This window comes from Coccinella septempunctata, chromosome 1 (assembly GCF_907165205.1).
Source record: "Coccinella septempunctata chromosome 1, icCocSept1.1, whole genome shotgun sequence".
NCBI classification, from domain to species: Eukaryota; Metazoa; Arthropoda; class Insecta; order Coleoptera; family Coccinellidae; genus Coccinella; species Coccinella septempunctata.
The window spans coordinates 2,260,671-2,280,491 of NC_058189.1; the positions used below are offsets into that span (position 1 = coordinate 2,260,671).

The following is a 19,821-nucleotide window of genomic DNA, read 5'->3' on the forward strand; positions in this document are numbered from 1 at the left end:
TAGTACCATTTGCCCCATACATTGGTGAAAATTTCATTTTTATGGACGATAATGCCAGACCCCATCGTGCGCGCATCGTTCAGGAGTACCTTGAAGAGGTTGAAGTCTCTCGAATGGAATGGCAAGCAAGAAGTCCAGATCTCAATCCGATTGAGCTGGTTTGGGACAACCTCAATAGAAGGCTGAGAAGTTCAGAAAATCATCCAGCTACTCTTAATGACTTAGGAATCCAACTCGGAGAAATCTGGGAAGGATTAGATCAGAACATTTTAAGATCACTCATTTTGAGTATGAACCGTCGTTGCCGAGCTGTAATTAACACAAAGGGTGGAAATACCAAGTATTAAATCACTTATCAGCATTTCAGTATTTTGAAAATTGTTCATTTCTCGAATTTTTCTTCCATTTAATGTGTCTTGTTTCGTTCAAAACCTTCCCGAGAGAACATAAAAAATAAGTTATAAAGTCAATATATAGAGTTAACTTTCATTAAAATTGAGATTTTCAGAATGTGCGTTAATTTTTTTGCGCAGTGTATTAATTTTATTTTTTCGAAGAGACTATGGTGTTTCTTCGGATAACAGAAGTTCGATGGAGTCTTCACATTATGAAAGTTAAAATTTAGTATTATACATTGCAATTCATGAACATCGCTGGTTCAAAACTCCCTCAGGTCATGAAACTTTTCCTGTACTGAAATGCAATGAGAAACAAAAGGTTTTGTTGTTCGAAAATGACCCAATTAAAATGTAAAATTGTCTTTGAATGCACTGAAACATACAGTAGGTGCAATATTGCCTCGTACTGATTATGCAAACGAAAAAAATATAATTATGTTCTATTTTGTGGCGTCTCATAAATCCTCCACGTATAATTTATTCAGGAATTATAAATGAAGGAAGAGCACGCTGATATGTAAATGGAGAAGGATAAAGCTTTTGTGAAGGCATGTTCGATAATTTCTTGATAGATATTCAAAATTCTCAGCTAACGCATTTCCTTTCGGTGAGACTGAAAAATTTCCAGTATAATCGATTGAGTAGTAAAAATGTTATCGAAATACTATACAGTGCGTGTTTTCAACTTGGAATAAATCCACTATATCGAGTTTTTCTGTAAATGTGCTAGGACTGATCGATTATTATCATAAATTTCCCTCTTTTTGATGTAAGACAATATTATACAGCGTATCCCAAATTTGATAAATCAATGAAAAATTAGGATTGCCATTTAAAAACTTTCAATGGAATTTTTATTCAAATTTCCTATTTTTTCCTCAATGCGGCTTTATTCTGAAAGTATAAACAGTGGCGTGCAGGCAGGATAACCCCACATTCTGAAATAAAACTGTGGCAAGCCTCTACCCCTAATCTACCTAATTTTTTTAATGGTTTCAATGATTAATTCGCATTTTTTTCTGAAACTGCGGTTGTGTTGACTACACACCTAGGTACCTGCGATATAATCCACTTTTATACGAACTCATTAAATTGGACCATTGTTTAGAATCGAATAATCCAACTTCAAGGACAATTGATAAATTCATTGGAGAAGGAAATTTCACGAGACATTTAATGCAAAAGTTCCGCATAAAACTGCAATGCATCCAATGATAAACCCATGGAATTGAAGAATTCAAAAGTTGAAAACAGAATTTAACCTCACCTAGCTAGTTCATAAAATATGTTTGATGGATAGTTATTTATTCGTAAAAAATAAGCAAGTCTTTTATCTCAGACTTTTCTGCAAGCAGAGTATTTATTATAAGTCATTTAAACAGGGTGAGTCTTTGACTTATACAAATATTTTAACAGTAGATTCTTTAGGTAAAAAGAAACACTTTTTTCCTTTACCATGTTTTCCGTATCAGCTCGGTTTGAAAGATACAGACTGTTGAAAAACCATGAAAAAATGTTATTTTCAGTTCTATATCACAAACGGTTTTATCGAATGAAATGAATTTCGGAAAAATTTTTCATTTATTTGATGAATCATTATCGAACACAAGATATCACCCACGTCTTCCAGTTTTTTCATTCTGACCACTACGTACCATAAAAATACCAAAAATTTAAAAAACCCAACTCTTGAAACTAAGTTGGAGGCTATCTAATGAATATTTGAACGTTTTGTAAAATAAAAGTATTCTTCACATTTTTCTCCTATAATGCGCCATTTTCATTCAATTTGATGTTCAAAAATTAAAAATATCCGGGAAACTCGAAGAATTTGATATTTTTATCAAAAGCAACACTTTTTAAAAGATCCACAGATGTGTAGTACCACAGATTGAGCTAGTTATTCTGAAGGTAATTTTGTTTTTGTAGGGGTAGCACAGCTCATTATGAAAATTCAAAAAGGTAATATTTTTTTATCAGGGCCGAATCGAAAAAAATGGTATAGAAAAAAAGTATTTCTTTTGACCTACTGTTAAAATATTTCTACGAGTCAAAGACTCACCCTGTATAGAGTGGGTCAGATTAAAACACATAATAATTATAGCTTGTAGCATTCATATTCACTTCATCTTGACATATAAAATTCTTATCTACGTATACCCTGAAACTTATTCTCTATGAAATCATCGAGTTGACTACCATGCTTAAATACAGGGTGTCGAAAGTATAGAAGAAATTAGAATTCATACATTGTACATGAAGGTAAAATTTCACCAACCAGTCTCGGGTAACTATCTATTTAGAATAGAATAGATCTTTATTTCTAAATACTACTATATGTTCGATAGTTTTTCCGATGGCATATTCAGATAGCCTTTGAAAAATACTATCATAATGCTGGTTCATTTTTCAATTTTGCCTGAATGAATAAATCACAAAATCTAGTGACCCTCTTATGTGGATCACACTGTATATTCTACATTTCTTAACACATGGAAAACAAGAGAATTAATTCATAATTGTATTCAGTGAAGGCTATACAAGGCGCTAGGTGTTGCCAGTCACAAGTCAAAGAAGACACCTATCCGGTTAGAAAATGGATAAAATTTTATTGGTCAGTAACATAATACTCAAACATCTGCATTTTACTAATTTACTACATTATAAGAGTTACAATTTATGCATCTTCAAAAACTACGTTTGGAAGAGAAAGACTGTTTTTTCTATAGCAAGCCATAGTATTCCACTGTTTTTAATATCATTATATCAAAATTTAATTTCACACCCTGTGTCCCATGTGAACTGGCAAGTTCTGGCAACTTAAAACATTTGTATAAGGCAAGTGTGGCTTAGTTATAATCACGTGTAATAGGTATTTCTAGCTGCTGTATTTTCCTTACGTTTTAAATAAACCTGTTTATGCCATTTGTGCAGAGAAAATGGTAAAACCACTCAAAAAAAAATTGATAGAAGCCACAAAATTTATTAGTATTTTTAACAAGATTTATTTTTCAACACAGGAGGAAACAATAGAATGACTTCATTTTTGTATTCATCAAAAACTGCCACGTGTTCCTAGTAAAGAAAAGTTACAATTTTATCTCTTTTTATCTCTTCCTTCGGTTTGCGGTAAGAAGAGGATGTGTTATTATCAAAAGAGAAGAATTCGGTTATATCATGAAATTCATTGAGGGAATTTCAACCATTGCCTCAATTCATTCAGTTACAAAAAAAGAATGCAAACTTTCTGGCGTTCTTCAGGAAAGAAGTAAAAACTAAGAGAATATAATTATAAACGTTTTCTGACGATTTTTCTGAAACATTCGTGTATTCATTAAAAACGATTTTGCTGCATTTTGTTGTAGGCACACACAAAAAATTATCATCAATTATGGATTGTGGTTGCGAATTGGTGAAGGTTTCGGTAGAGTTGGAGAAATTTACCATGTACCTTAATTTATATAGCTGCTACTTTTAAGTTTTATACGGGACGAGTCTTTGACTCGTACAAATCTTTTAACGGTAGATTCTTGAGGTCAAAAGGAACACCCTTTCTTATACCATTTTTTCCGATTCGGCCCTGATAAAATGATTTTTAAGTTTTCATAATGAGCTGTGCCATCCCTGGAAAAACAAAATTCCCTTCAGAATAACAAGCTAATTCTATGACACTACACATCATTTAAACAGCGTTGCATTCAGCCAAAGTACCCAGTTTTTCGAATTTAACAGACATTTTTTAACTTCAAATTACTCGAAAACGGTGCATTATATGAGAAAATATAAAGAATACTGTTATTTTACAAAACAAACTCTTATAACAGTGAATGAGTGTATACTCCATTCAATTACTTTAACACTCGGTTGGCCATGAAATTTGACACATTCCACTCTGTATAGTACAAAAATGTTGGGTTATGAGACTTGTTAAAACATTTTTGGGTTTCAAATCAGCGCTATGTAAATTTCAGAATAATAAACCCGAAGATTAAATGCATCTGATGCAGTGGTAGGGAATGGGTATCTCCCGAAGGAATTAACGGATCATTACAAGAATGTTAAATTCTTAAACAAAAAATCATCTTGCATCAATGGAAGTCAAAAAAAATTTCAAGGTAAGAGGAACTTCACCTTTAAAAAAAAGTGTCACATGAATTAAAAATAAACAGGACAACAGGCTCGTATTTATGGCTGTTTATTTTTAATAATTTGATATAACAATGATAATTATTATATATTTATTGATCCCTTAAGACATCTACAATGTATAGGACAAGTCAAATGAAAAATAGAAAAATTAATTTTCTTGAACTTATTCTACGTATCTGATATATTGTAGATATTACAATATCAGGGTTACCTACTATTTGAATAAGCCGACCTAAATTCTAAATAGCACTTCCTGAAACCATGTCTTGTCACTTTCGGCATTTTTGTAATATTCAGGCCTGTTTGCACAAATACCCCTTGAAAAGAGTACTTAACTAAGTGTCGTTTAAAGTTAATGGACGCTTAATTTTATTCCCAGTTGCACGACTGTGGCTTAACAGAATCTTAAGTAAGGGGTCCTCAAGATTTTATATCTAGTGATATTTCTGTTTTTTATTTTGGTGCAACTTCATTCTAGTCCAATAAAGCCTTTTCATTGGTTGGCCGGTTGCCGATGATCGTTGTCATTTCATTAACCTAACATAATTGTCCTGTCAGTCAGTTTCAAGTAAATTATTCTATTATTATCAAAGGGTAACAACACTTTCTTTGTAAGGTCTTGTGTGAATTTGTTTTATTAATGTTGAAGAGGAATCTGAAGAAAATGTCCTTATTGTCCTCGTTAGTACGAATGCGATGAGTGATTGCCCATCAAGTGGTGGTAATCTACAAAGGGCACTCAACTTCTCAACAGAAGAAAAGAGTTTGTTGCTAACTATAGTATGATTTGTGACACAAAATTGAAAGACTGATGGCATAACAATAAAAGCAAAAAAAAAGGCTTGATATTCAATAATAAATTCATTCAATTTTCAAAATCCATCAAAAATGAGAAGTTCTGCAGCCAGTTCAACAAATTATTTGAGGTTAGAATCCCGCCCTTAAATACCTAAGTGGTCATCACAAGAGCGCTTAAATTTAAGGCTAGCTTTAGTCATTCAAATGTCACTTAACAGTTGGTGCAACGTAATTTAAGTTAAGTATTCATTTTAAGGGACACTTAACACTAAGTATGCAAACGGGTCTTAGGCCCATTTGCACCAATCCCCCTTAAAATGAGTACTTAACTAAGCGTAGCTTAAAGTTAATGGACGCTTAATTTTATTTCCAGTTGCACGACTGCGGCTTAACCGAATCTTAAGTAAGGGGCCCTTTAAGGGCATTATTATTGATAATGAAATGGATTGTCAAACAAAAGGTACTTGACGTTATTAGAAAAACCACAGTAGTTCTGCAGCCAGTTTGTGATTTCAACAAATTATTTTAGGTTAGAATCCCGCCCTTATATACCTAAGTGGTCATTACAGGGGCGCTTAAATTTAAGGCTAGCTTTAGCTATTTAAATGTCACTTAGCAGTTGGTGCAACGTAATTTAAGTTAAGGGTTCATTTTAAGGGACACTTAACACTAAGTGCGTTTGGTGCAAACGGGTCTTAATTAATATATATTAGTTGTGGCAACGGCGTTATGACATTTCATGAGTACCAACCTCACTCAGTTCTATAGTAACATAAACTTGTGAAAATTATTTCATGGCCAACCGAGTGCTAAAATAAAAGTGAATGGAGTATACCTGTTTTATTTCGAAATGTCCAGCTGTATTTATCAGACTTCTGGCTGACATAATGATATTTTTAGAAATAATATATAGGAATGTTCATTCATTCATCCTTTACCGCAATTGGGACGAATCCGGGTCATTGAAACGTAGCCTGTGTATACTTAATCTATGAGAATTTCCTCCTTTCCTCTAATCTAATATCGATAGCACCTCGTACACAGGAACAACCGTGACTTTTTCCCATATAAAGTAACCCGTATCAGTTATTCTGTTTCTGAGAAAACAGAGGCACGGTCGTTTCGTATTTTATCTATTCCGGTCTCTCCTGAAAGTGTCCCTTTCATTTGGAGAGTGAGACCATAAAGATAATAAATATTATATCTGCATCGTCAAACTTCCTCGGCAAACACCGGGTAAATATTTACTTCCCTCGCTAACGATTCCGACAATTTCGCCTCTCTACATCTGTATCTTCGCCGAGCCCGTTACAAAATGTGAATATCGACTGGTGCCTTAAGTGAAACAATCCCTGTGCTCTAATATACTTTTCTGACATTTTAATTCAGGAAAGCATATTATAACCACCGAGATGATACCGGTCGGTTTATTTACTTCAATAACTTTGTTTTTGCAAAAATTAAAAACCAATGTGAAATGAATCTTGATAAAAATACTAATAAATTCTGTGGCTTCTATCAATTTTTTTTCGAGTGGTTTTACCATTATCTCTGCACAAATGGCATAAACTAGTATACGTATACTATATAGTATACTATACCTAGTACACGTGATTATATTATAACTAAGCCACACTTGCCTTATACAAATGTTTTAAGTTGCCTGAACTTGCCAGTTCACATGGGACACAGAGTGTGAAATTAAATTTTGATAAAATGATATTGAAAACAGTGGAATACTATGGCTTGCTATAGGAAAAACAGTCTATCTCTGCCAACTTAGTTTTTGAAGATGCATAAATTGTAACTCTAATAATGTAGTAAATTAGTAAAATGCAGATCTCTCGAAAATGGTTGAGTATTATGTTACTGACCAATAAAATTTTATCCATTTTCTAACCGGATAGGTGTCTTCTTTGACTTGTGACTGGCTATACCTAACGCCTTGTATAGCCTTTACTTAATACAATTATGAATTAATTCTCTTGTTTTCCATGTGTTAAAAAATGTAGAATGTTAAGTTTGTTTCACATAAGAGGGTCACTGGATTTTGTGACTTATTCATTGAGCAAAATTGAAAAATGAACCATCATTATGATGGTATTTTTCAAAGGCTATCTGAATATGCTATCGGAAAAACTATCGGACATATAGTAGTATTTAGAAATAAAGATCTATTCTATTCTATGTAGATAGTCATCCGAGACTGGTTGGTGAAATTTTACCTTCATGTACAATGTATGAATTCTAATTTCTTCTGTACTTTCGACACCCTGTATTTTAGCATTGTAGTCAACTCGATGATTTCATAGAGAATAAGTTTCAGGGTATACGTAGATAAGAATTTTATATGACAAGATGAAGTGAATCTGAATGCTCCAAGCTACAACTATTATGTGTTGTAATCTGACCCACTGTATACGGGGTGAATCAAAGACTCATCCAAACGTACAAATATTTTAACAGTAGGTCAAAAGAAATACTTTTTTCCTATACCATTTTTTTCGATTCGGCCCTGATAAAAAATATAGCCATTTTAAGTTTTCATAATGAGCTGTGCCACCCCTGGAAAAACAAAATTACCTTCAGAATAACTAGCTAAATCTGTGACACTGCACATTTGTGGACCTTTAAAAAGAGTTGCATTTAGCCAAAGTACCCAAATTTCCGAATATCACAGATACTTTTCAATTTTTTAACATCAAATTAATCGGAAACGGCGCATTATACGAGAACATATGAAGAATACTTTTATTTTACAAAACGTTCAAATATTCATAAGATAGCGCCCAACTTAGTGTCAAGAGTTGGGTTCTTTGAATTTTTGGTATTTTTATGGTACGTAATGGTCATAATGAGAAAAGTGGAGGACGTGGATGATATTTTTTGTTCGAAAAAGATTAATCAAATAAATGAAAAAGTATATTCCCAAATTAATTTCATTCGATAAAACCGTTTGTGGGATAGAACTAAAAATGAAATTTTTTTATGGTTTTTCAACAGCCTGTATCTTTTAAACCGAGCCGATTCGAAAAAAATTGTAAAGAAAAAAAGTGTTTCTTTTAAAGTCCAGAATCTACTGTTGAAATATTTGTACGAGTCAAAGACTCACCCTTTATATATTTTTGAAAAAACATGGGATCCAAAAAGATACCATCCGTATAAATACCTATGAGTATTATTTGTAGGATTAACTGATGTTATATGTAGAAGTTTTGACCTATCCCATACATCAATGTTATGTCTAAAGGGATCAATAAATTATTTTATTTTTATTTTATTTTATTTCCGTACTCAAAATGAAGAAATTATTTTTTTCCACCCTCAGTACAAGACATAAAAAAAGGTGCATATCGTGTCATATTCTCAGTTAAAAAGTGCCTGTAGAAGGTTCTGATCGTTTTAGGATATCTTCGAAAATAAAAAAGTTCTGGCACATTTTCTGAATCGACAAAATATCAAAATTTGGTTATATCTTGAAGACAAACGAAGATATCGTGAAACGGTTTTCAGTTATGGACTTTTCACAAGAATCGAGACCAGGACTGCTTTCAACGTTTTTACCTATCTTCATAGTCTAGAAGTACCAGAAACAGCCAAAATCGAGCAATTTGGGATACCCTGTACATGTCCCAAATCTTAAACTGTGACAATGACGATATTTCATGCTGCTTATTTTGGGCTTTCAATTGAATAACCATTAGCATCGATATCACTTTTGGTCGGTTTCTCTACATAGCGTCTTCGTGTGCAGATTCCAACGAATGATATTTCCAGAAGTGACGACGAATTTTGCAAAGCTTATCATTCTTCAACGTTCGGCCGCAGTGTCCCATTACAGTGTTCCTCTGAAGACATGCAATATTCTCAAATGAAACCGAATCATCGCGTACGAAATGTATAAACGAACGTGCCTCGGTCGGAGAGCGAATCATCCGCCTGTCAAAGTGCTGACAAACAAAAATTCCGAGAAATACGATGAAGCGAATATTTTCGCATAGGGATCGAAACACGATAATCTGTCGGTCGCAATCTAGATGATGAGGAATACTTTTGAAAAATAATACACATGCACAATGTTTCGTTTGATATCATTGCATCGTCTGGTCTCCCAAAACTATCATATGCAGGGTGTATATTAAAAATCCTTTGTCAAAAAATAATGTTTTTCTCTAAGAAACCAGAAAAGTGATAGAAATGAATCTGAGCAGGCATTCTATGAAAGCGAAAAAGCAATAAAAATTTTTTTGGTGGTGTTTCCCTATAAATGCAAGGGGTAGAAAAAGCCACCCCAAAAATTCGTTTCGCAAGAAACTTTTTCCCTTAGACCCGTTTGCACTAAACGCACTTAGTGTTAAGTGACCCTTAAAATGAACCCTTAACTTAAATTACGTTGCACCAACTGTTAAGTGAAATTTAAATGGCTAAAGTTAGCCTTAAATTTAAGCGCTTCTGTAATGACCACTTAGGTATTTAAGGGCGGGATTCTAACCTAAAATAATTCGTTGAACTGGCTGCAGAACTTCCCATTTTTGATGGATTTTGAAAATTCAATACCGAAAACCAAGCCTTCATCAGTCTTTTTTAATTTTCAATTTGGTGTCACAAATCATACTATAGTTAGGTTAGCAACAAACTCTTTTCTTCTGTTGAGAAGTTGAGTGTCCTTCGTAAATTACCACCACTTGCTTGGCAATCATTCACCGTATTCGTACTAACAAGGACAATAAGGACATTTTCTTCACGTTCCTCTTCAACAATAATAAAACTAATTCACACAAGACCTTACAAAGAAAGTGTTGTACTTATATAAACTTAGGTACCTTTTATTTAACAATCCTTATCATTATCGATAATAATGCTAATTCAACAACAAAAAGTTGTTACTTTTTGATAATAATATAATATTTTACTTGAAACTGACTGATAGGACAATAAAGTTAGGTTAATGAAATGACAACGATCATCGGCAACCGGTCAACCAATGAAATGGCTTTATTGGACTAGGATGAAGTTGCACCAAAATAAAAAACTGAAATATCACTAGATATAAAAACTTAAGGGCCCCTTACTGAAGATTCTGTTAAGCCGCAGTCGTGCAACTGGGAATAAAGTTAAGTGCCCATTAACTTTAAACGACGCTTAGTTAAGTACTCCTTTTAAGGGGGATTGGTGCAAACGGGCCTTAACGTATAACAAGCACTTGAAAATGGATATGGAAGCGACACACAAAATATTGTTCTGCTTGAAAATCGGCCCACATGAACTTCATATTCATATTATATGGGGAGTCCGGGAGAGTTGAACCCCTTTTTACTCTGAAGCCACTTAAGTTTTGTATCTGTAAATGGTAGCAACTCATTTTTTTTCGTGAAGATATCATGCCCAAATAGGTAACGATAGCTAATAGTAGAGTGATGGTGAGATGAACATTTTGAGTACAGCAATTCTTTTTTTAGGAACCGAAAATTGGCTCATGTCTCCCTAACCCATGGGAGAGTTGAACAAGGGGCGAAAGAGACTTGACCATAAGTTTGTTTATCGGAAAAAACATTGAAAGAAAACAATTTTCAATGACCAACGATTGTGTATGTCAAGATTTTCATCATCAGATGTATGAGCCTATAAAATACATATTTTCTATTTCAGAGTCACTCTCACTTCTTTCCGAGATGCTTTTAACTTTTTTGAACCTTTGTATATTTTCTTATATTCATTTCTATTATTCAATTTTGTTTTTGAAGCAAACTATTATCTAAGCTCAGTGTGGAAAACTTGGACCACTGATTATGTCTCCCGACCATAGCATGGGTCAAGTCTCTCACACTCCCTTTTAGCCTATTCAACAGATGTTTTCTTGAAACTTTTACAACTATTATTAAAAAGGCTCATCGTTTGTAAAACAATATTAATCAATGAGAGCAAAAAATCTAAATAACACCACGCACCTATTGAACTTTTCAGACAGTGTAACAAACAAAAACTATTCAATTTTCTACTTCCTAACAACAAAATCACGTTCAACCCTCTCAAAAATAATATTTTTTTATATTAACAGGTACGTAGCGTGAGTCTTATAGGCTTGAATTAACTTCGAATTTTACCTAGTAGGCGGATAGCATTATCACCAAATTTTTTTTATTACCTTTCCAACCCATAAAATGTCTGCTCAAATTAATTTCTGTCTCTAAGAAAAGAAATTGCTTTTCATGTGCCATCCTTGAAAAAAAGCTTGTATATTGAACAACCGAGAACTCCAACACAAAGATTGATTAGTTTCACAATCTCGATTGTCAGAAAAACAGATATTTTCATCCAATATCAGTCGCTCATAGTCTTGCTGCACAATCCAATTAGAATTGATTTTTAGTCAAATATTGCTCGATAGCGACTCTCACAAGTACCATATCAAAAATAGCCCTGAGATATACAGGGTGGAAAACACAGCTTGTCAAACATTTTGAATAAAATATTTAAATATTTGACCGACAATCAATTTCAATAAGATTCTGCAAAACTTCATATTTCCAGATAATATGAGTGATGAGTACTGTTATGCTGAAAATCTAGAAAACTGTCCATAATTTCATAAAAAGGCAAACATAAAATTTGCAACATAGGTTGCCTTAAAAGAAGATTCATCCAGGCAAACATTGTGTGAACGGATTTTTCACTTTGTAATAAGGAAATTTTTTTTTATCTATCAACTAAATGGAGATTTGTACTAAAATTCATCGAATAACCTTCAGTACTTTTCCAGAAGGGACTTTTTAATTCTCTTTCCTAAATCTACATGTCTCGAAAGTAAACACTGAAAATTTCAGGGCGGCATTTTTTCTGCTCGATTAAAAGGATTATTGGTAAAATAAACCAGAAAATTTCAAACTTTTTTCTACTTCACTCAAAATCAAATTCCCCAAAGAATTTGTTAAGATTTCATAATACTGTTTGAGTATTGAGAGCTCCAAAAGAAAGGTATGGTTCATAGCTAATTTCAGATATTTTCAGAAGAAATAAAATCACGCTTACTTGTCCGAAGTGCTGTGCTATCTATATTCTTGATTATTTTTTGAAATATGCGTTTGGGGTGTTTTGAAAAATACGTTTTTATCCCCCATAACAATCTCACAATTAATTTGCTTACATACAGGGTGTTTCACGAGTGATTAGCCATAGGCTAGTAGTGAATTCAGCTCATCTAAGCCTTTCAGGAAAGTTGCTTCTTTTGGGTCATTAGTTTCAGAGATACAGGATGATTTATGGATTTTAGCCTTATTTTCGATATTTATAATTTGAGAATGAGTGGTCTGGTTTCAATCAAACTTTGCAGGCTCATTGACTTCTAATAACCCTTCTAGATGACAGACGCAATTTCAAGATAATTAGGACAGTCCTCAGAGTATCGAGATTTATCTTTCAAATATCGAAATGCAGTTGAAAAACTTTTGTTATATATCGTTATTCACCATTAGGCTATAGCCAACCACTCATGAAACACCCTGTATATAAAGCACTAGAAATTTTTGTACTATTTTTAGTTTCCCCAGGTTTTTAAACTCCCTCTGATACACGTAGGTACCACAATTTAATTCTGACGTTACAATAAAATAATAGATGAACGAAGACACACGCAGGTGGGGTGGTGATATTTTCATTTTTCATTTGAAAGCAGAACAGAACCCTAAAAATAAAAAATAAACCTTCCTCTGACCGTCCAGATTTTTTCTCGGAAGTTCTTAAAGCAAATCGATGAAATTATCACGTATTACAAATTTATATGATACATTAAGATAAAATGAGGAAAACAACGCCCAAATTAGTCAGGAAGTTTTAATGATCATCACTTCACAACAAAAACATTAGAGAATAGCAATTTAGTGTCGGCGCTTTTTGACTTCGAACGAATGATATTGGTAGCAGATTAAGAGCCTTTTATATTTTTTTTAGATGATTACTCTTGTTTTGAGCCTGTACTCCAATGAAGACCGATTTAATTTTCGCATGAAAACAAGCGAGGATGACATATGTGAAAACATGCTTCGAATGTTCACATTGCTTTAATATTTTCCACAAACTACACCAACTCCAGCTTTGATTGCTCATTATACTAATTGATTTAAACTTATTATAAAAAAAATTGTTATATTGAATTCGTATTCAGGGTGAGACTTTGTCTGGCATAAATATTTTAACAGTAGATTCTTGAGGCCAAAAAAAAACACTTTTTTCCCTTACGATTTTTTCCAATTCGGCCCTGATAAAAATATATAGTCATTTTAAGTTTTCAAAATAAGCTGTGCTACCCCTGGAAAAACAAAATTACCTTCAGAATAACTATCTTTTGAACAGAGTTGTATTCAGTCACAGTACCCAATTTTTCAAATTTCACAGATACTTTTTAATTTTTGAACAACAAATTACTCGAAAACGACGGACTATATGAGAAAATATGAAGAATACTTTTATTTTACAAAAGATTCAAATATTCATCAGATAGCGTCCAACTTAGTTTCAAAAATTGGGATTTTGAATTTTTGGTATTTTTATGGTACGTAATGGTCATAATGAGAAAACAGGAGGACATGGGTGATATCTTGTGTTCGAAAAAGATTAATCAAATAAATGAAAAACTATATTCTGAAATTTCATTCGATAAAATCGTTTGTTTGATAGAACTAAAAATAACATTTTTTTCAACAGCCTGTATCTTTTAAACTTTTAATAAATGATAAAGGAAAAAAATGTTTCTTTTGACCTCAAGAATCTACTGTTGAAATATTTGCATCAGTCAAGGACTCAATATATTGTATAAAATTCGAATTTGATAAGTTTAATCATTTCAACCCTATAATAAAAAAGGGTTCATAAAAAATTCTATCCATTTTCTAGCACAAAAAAGTATTAAGGCCTTCCAAACTTCTCAACTATACAATGTATAGGGTGAGTGGGAAATGTGTAGATTTAGCTAGTTATTCTGAAGGTAATTTGGTTTTTCCAGGGGTGGAACAGCTCATTATGAAAAATTAAAATGGCTATATCTTTTTAGCAGGGCCGAATCAGAAAAAATGGTCCAGGAATAAAGTGTTTCTTTTCACCTCAAGAATCTACTGCTAAAATATTTGTATGAGTCAAAGACTCACCGTGTATACATGATAATTTGCGAAATTTGAAACAAAAATTAACCTGCTCCAGCATTCTTCTACAAAATAATTGAGTAGCGAATTTTGTGCGTTAGTTTTTACTCACTCTGTATTAAAAGAAATCGAGTTCGGAAAAACGTTATGCGGAACTACTCTCTACATTGCGCAGGTACAATAGAAATTTGAAATTTAGATGGTATGCAGTAGTGGGTCTTTGTATTAGCGATTATAAACTTCAGTCCTTGAAGGTTTTTTATGGCAACTTATTTGTTTTAAGGGTACCTTAATGGTAAATGCCCAGAATAAAAGGTACAGAACATGACTTTGAAATTCCTAGAATTTGTAATATTTCTGAGGCATGAATTTTGGTCACTTTACCTTGGAGCAACAATTTCAGTTTTCAATTATTGTAAGGCTTGATTAAGAATTGAAACAACATTTCAAAAGTTGTAAATATTGAATTTATGAATACTTTAGGTATATAGGTATACGTAGGAAAATTTCGAAGTAAAATCCTGCCACCGTCATAAATACCAACAGAACCATATCGGAACGGCAATAAAAATTGCGATGAACGTACAAATTTACTCACCTTGACTGACGCACTGCCCGAACACGCGAATAAAAACACATTTTTCCTGTCGTAACGAGGCACGAAGTTTGAAGTCTAAAAATATCGAATAGGTAACTCAATAATTTGAAAACGGAGCGTCGTCAGGTACGTACCTCCGCTTGAGCGGTACCTCAGGCCCGTCGCAAGGGGACGCGCAACACCAAGTGAAAAAATGACTTTAATGAGCGGTGTAGCCGCCGATGCGCACGCGCGCCGCTGATAAGACCTAGGTATCAAAACCCGGCCGTCGAAGGAAAATCGAACGGAAAATGGAATATAAACTGGAATGAACAATAGAATGCCCGTATAGCTATTTTATGCGAATGTTTGAACTATTTCACCGCGCACGTAATAGGTAAGCAATGAGGGCGAACTGGCCCGATATCGCTTAGCTAGAGTGAGTTTATAAGCCACCCACCTAGAGTTCCTTATCGACTATATTCCGTTTAAATAAGACACATACCTTTTTTACGTCATTTTGTCTTGAAATTTCTATTCATTTTTATTTTCAGTCGGCTTCTACAAGAATATTTTCTGTTTTTACCGGCTCTGCCAGAAAGAGGGTAATGTTTTTTAAGTGTGTACACTGTGTACAGCATGTTCTCTGGAGATTTAGATAAATAGAGGAGATATTTCATGTAATACGCACCCCTACTGAGTTATGGGGGTCAAAAATACCTTTCCCTAGTTTTCCTACATAAAATTAAATGACCAAGACATTTTTCGTTAAAATTTTCGATATGTGAATTGTTTTTTATACAGGGTGAGTCTTTGACTCGTACAAATATTATAACAGTAGATTCTTGATTTTTTCCTATACCATTTTTTCCGAATCGGCTCGGTTTAAAAGATATAAGCTGTTGAAAACCCTTAAAAAAATTTATTTTTAGTTCAATCTCACAACCGTTTTATCCAATTGAATGAATTTCGGAATATAGTTTTTCATTTATTTGATGAATCTTTTTTTCGAACACAAGATATCACCCACGTCTTCAGTTTTCTCATTGTGACCATTAAGTACAATAAAAATACCAAAAATTCAAAGAACCCAACTCTTGAAAGTAAGTTGGACGCTATTTTATGAATATTTGAACGTTTTATAAAATAAAAGTATTCTTAATATTTTCTCGTAATTTGATGTTTGAAAATCAAAAAGTATCTGTGAAATTTGAAAAGTTGAGTACTTTGGCTGGAAACAACTCTGTATGAAAGATCCAGAGATGTGTATTGTCACAGAATTAGCTAGTTCTTCAGAAGGTAATTTTAATTTTTCCAGGGTTGGCACAGCTCTTTATCTTTTTATCAGGGCCGAATCGGAAAAAATGGTAAAGGAAAAAAGTGCTTCTTTTGATCTTTGAATCTACTGTTAAAATAGGTCCTTTCGTCTGAATAAAAAGTGTAGCACTTTTCTACACTCGATTGTAGTATTCGTTTGTTGATTGAATTTACACCAGTGTAGAGTAGGTGTAGTTTATCTACATCTCCTTTAGACTATGTGTAGATAAACTACACTTCCTCTACACTGGTTTAAATCAAATCGAGTGTAGAAAGGTGCTACACTTTTTATGCAAACGAAAGGACCTAATATTTGTACGAGTCAAAGACTCACCCTGTATAAATTTGAATTTAACCGGATTATCCCTCAGCTGAAAATTAATTGGAGAAACAGAGGACTAGGTGATTCGCAAAAATTCAAATCGATTATGGAACTGTCTACTGCATTGTACTCCCAAGATTCATAGTACAGCGTCTTCCTGCTTAATTTTGACTGTTTGTACTTATAGACCACAAAAACAAAAATGCTAAAGGGGCCCCCGATCTTATCAAAATTTGGTCATATATCTCAAAAACAGATGAATATACCCGAAAACGTTTTTTACGTTACGACTTTTTGTCTATTCGGTCTAGAAGTACGCCCCAAAATCAAACAATTTGGGATGCGCTGTATTTTAGCGAACGAACGGAGAGGCAATATATACATTTAACAGAAAAACGGACTTTCAGAACTATTATTTTTCCGAGCAATAACCAATGAACCAATAAAGTTCTCTATCCTTTCGAATATCGAAAATAATACTCCAGTAAGAGTTGAATGAAATTATAAAAAACTGTAAAACAAGGATATTCACCTGTAACACGAGAAAATCTAGTCAACTTAACGCCCAACTATTGAAAACACTCTAACAATACAGCTCGAGGGTGGAATATTGCTTTTATACCCCATATCCTTATCTAAGATACTATGATAAAAATAGGCATCAGCACAAGAGCTCCAGTTTCATCAATATATTGATCACATATTGACTTTGGCATCAACCACAACACAACTGAATATTCATTAACCTGACTTCCTTTAGTTTCGTCCGTTACCCTCAAAAATAAATAAACAACGCTACAATTTTACATGACGGCTCTTTGTTACCGTGATTCAAAAGTGAAAATGACACAATTGGAAACAATTTGAGCTAGACTCATTCTCTGTATCTTTTTTTTGAGTCAGTGTAACAGCATCAACACTATCGAAATAATGCGCTGTGCCACCCCTGGAAAACTACACATCTGTGGATCTTCTAAAAAGAGATGCATACAGCCAAAGTACCCAATTTTCCGAATATCACAGATATTTTTTATTTTTGAACATCAAATTTCTCGAAAACGGTGTATTATACGAGAAAATATGAAGAATTGTTTTATTTAGGAGAACTTTCAAATATTCATTAGATAGCATCCAACTTAGTTTTAAGAGTTGGGTTCTTCGAATTTTTGAAATTTTTATGGTACGTAATGGTCACAATGAGAAAAATGGAAGAAGTAGGTGATATCTTCTGTTCTGTTCTGATTCATCAAATAAATGAAAAACTATATTCCGAAATTCATTTCATTCGATAAAACCTTTTGTGATATGGAACTACAAATAACATTCTTTTCAACAGCCTGTATCTTTTAAACCGAGCGTTTTGGAAAAAAATGGTAAAGGAAAAAAATGTTTCCTTGACTTCAAGAATCTACAGTTAAAATATTTGTACGAGTCAAAGACGGTATAATAGATACTTAGGGGGTTCTATCTAAGCAGGGGCTACTCAAAAAAAAATTTATATGAAAGACCCACACTATTTTTTGACAAGGAATAATCCCTTAAATTTTTAAATTGAAAAATAATTCTTTCAAATATTTATCTTCTTATATACGAAGAGAAGTTGCAGTCGTGAAATCTAGAAGTGAATTTCATTCCTTCGTTCCTAAAATCTTGAACGATATGATTATCAACCAATATTTTATATTCTTCTCAAACTATCTGAAAAAATCTTCAGATAATTTTATTGTTTCTAATCAAAGTACAAAACACATTCACGAAAAACTAAATAGTGGAGTGTTTTCATCGAAGCACCTTATGATTATTACTGATTAATGGCGGTTATTACCTCTTAAAATTCTCGGGAATATGTGTCAAAATCCTGAAAATAATTTATGCTATTGTATGGAAGTTTGTGGGATTAATACTGCATATTAATGAATAGTGATTTTTTTCATTTCATTCTGCAAAATGCGGTTCCACTTTATTCATATTTTTTAAATATACAAACAAATAATGCTCGCCTGACTTACATTCATATGCCATAACAAATAATAGGTAGGTACTATATTATATTAATCAACGAACATATGATGACTATTATTCATGCGGATGACGTTTACCAAACGAGACGAGTTCAGTTGATCATCCCAGTGAATAATAGCCATAATATGCATCTTAATCCACGATTGTGAAAAATATTTAATTTACTAACGAGTGCGGAGAGTGACACTTTCAGAGCATTAAATAAATAGTAAGTTTTTAAGAAAGGCATCAACGCCCGGTCTGTATCTCTGAAAACGAAGCGGACAAAAGTAAGTCCATTTTAAAAACGAATAAATTACTATACAGGGTATTTTCAAAAGTACATAAGACTTTTTTTTTGACAGAAGGTAGAACTCATCAAAATGAGTCGTTTAACCAAAAATTGTCTATATAAAATATCCAAGATGGCTGAGATACAACCCCTAGAAGTTCGACAAAATTTCATTAAATTTCAAGTACGGGACTGTGGAAGGTGACTCCGGCGTCGCAAAAACGAAACAAAACATAAGCATATGGCTGGACAATGAATGGTTCAGTACCAAGTTCATCGGATTAGATGCATCAGGTCACTTTTGAGTGAATCATAATTGTTGTATCGTGCAATTTAGGGTGAAAAAAAAATGTTGAAAATCGAGGCAGTTTCTTGAAAGTGCTTATGCTATGTTGAAAAAGTGCTATGATGTTTCCCCATTTCATCCAATTTTTACGACGATTGTTGGAATGTTCGAACAAGAAGATTATGATGCCCATTGTGAAGATTTTAGTATTATTCTATTTTTTACACTTGTGTTCCAAGTCTAGCTCTTCTGTCAGTTGGTATCGAAGTTTCCATTTTCATTACCACGTAAATATCGAACGAGCCAATATCCTAAACGATACCACATGTTTGAATCAGAAGATAAGTTTTTTCCCACTGCTTTGCGATAATTCAGCTAACAAACGGTCTAGGGTCGTATTAGGATCTATTTCAGTAATCATTTTCAATTTTTTTTTTCAACTTTGTCATTTCGAAAGTTTTGTATAGGTGATTTCAGGTGAAACGCTTCATTTTGACCAGTTCTACCTTCTCTTGAAAATGAAGCCTCCCCTTCAAATACACCCTGT

The 19,821-nt window shown here is 33.2% G+C and overlaps 1 protein-coding gene across 2 annotated transcripts in view; it reads right to left on the bottom strand.

Annotated features, from left to right (window-relative positions):
- Positions 1-19,821, bottom strand: part of LOC123320787 (thyroid receptor-interacting protein 11-like) — a 36,734-nt gene that overhangs the window by 14,386 nt on the left and 2,527 nt on the right. Inside the window, exon 1 of one of the 2 annotated variants that reach the window (XM_044908226.1) lies at positions 15,078-15,351. The exons of the other annotated variant lie outside the window; for it this stretch is intronic. The gene's annotated coding sequence lies outside the window, so the exon portion shown is untranslated. Of the gene's footprint in view, positions 1-15,077; positions 15,352-19,821 lie in introns of those variants that run through there. 2 annotated transcript variants of the gene reach the window in all.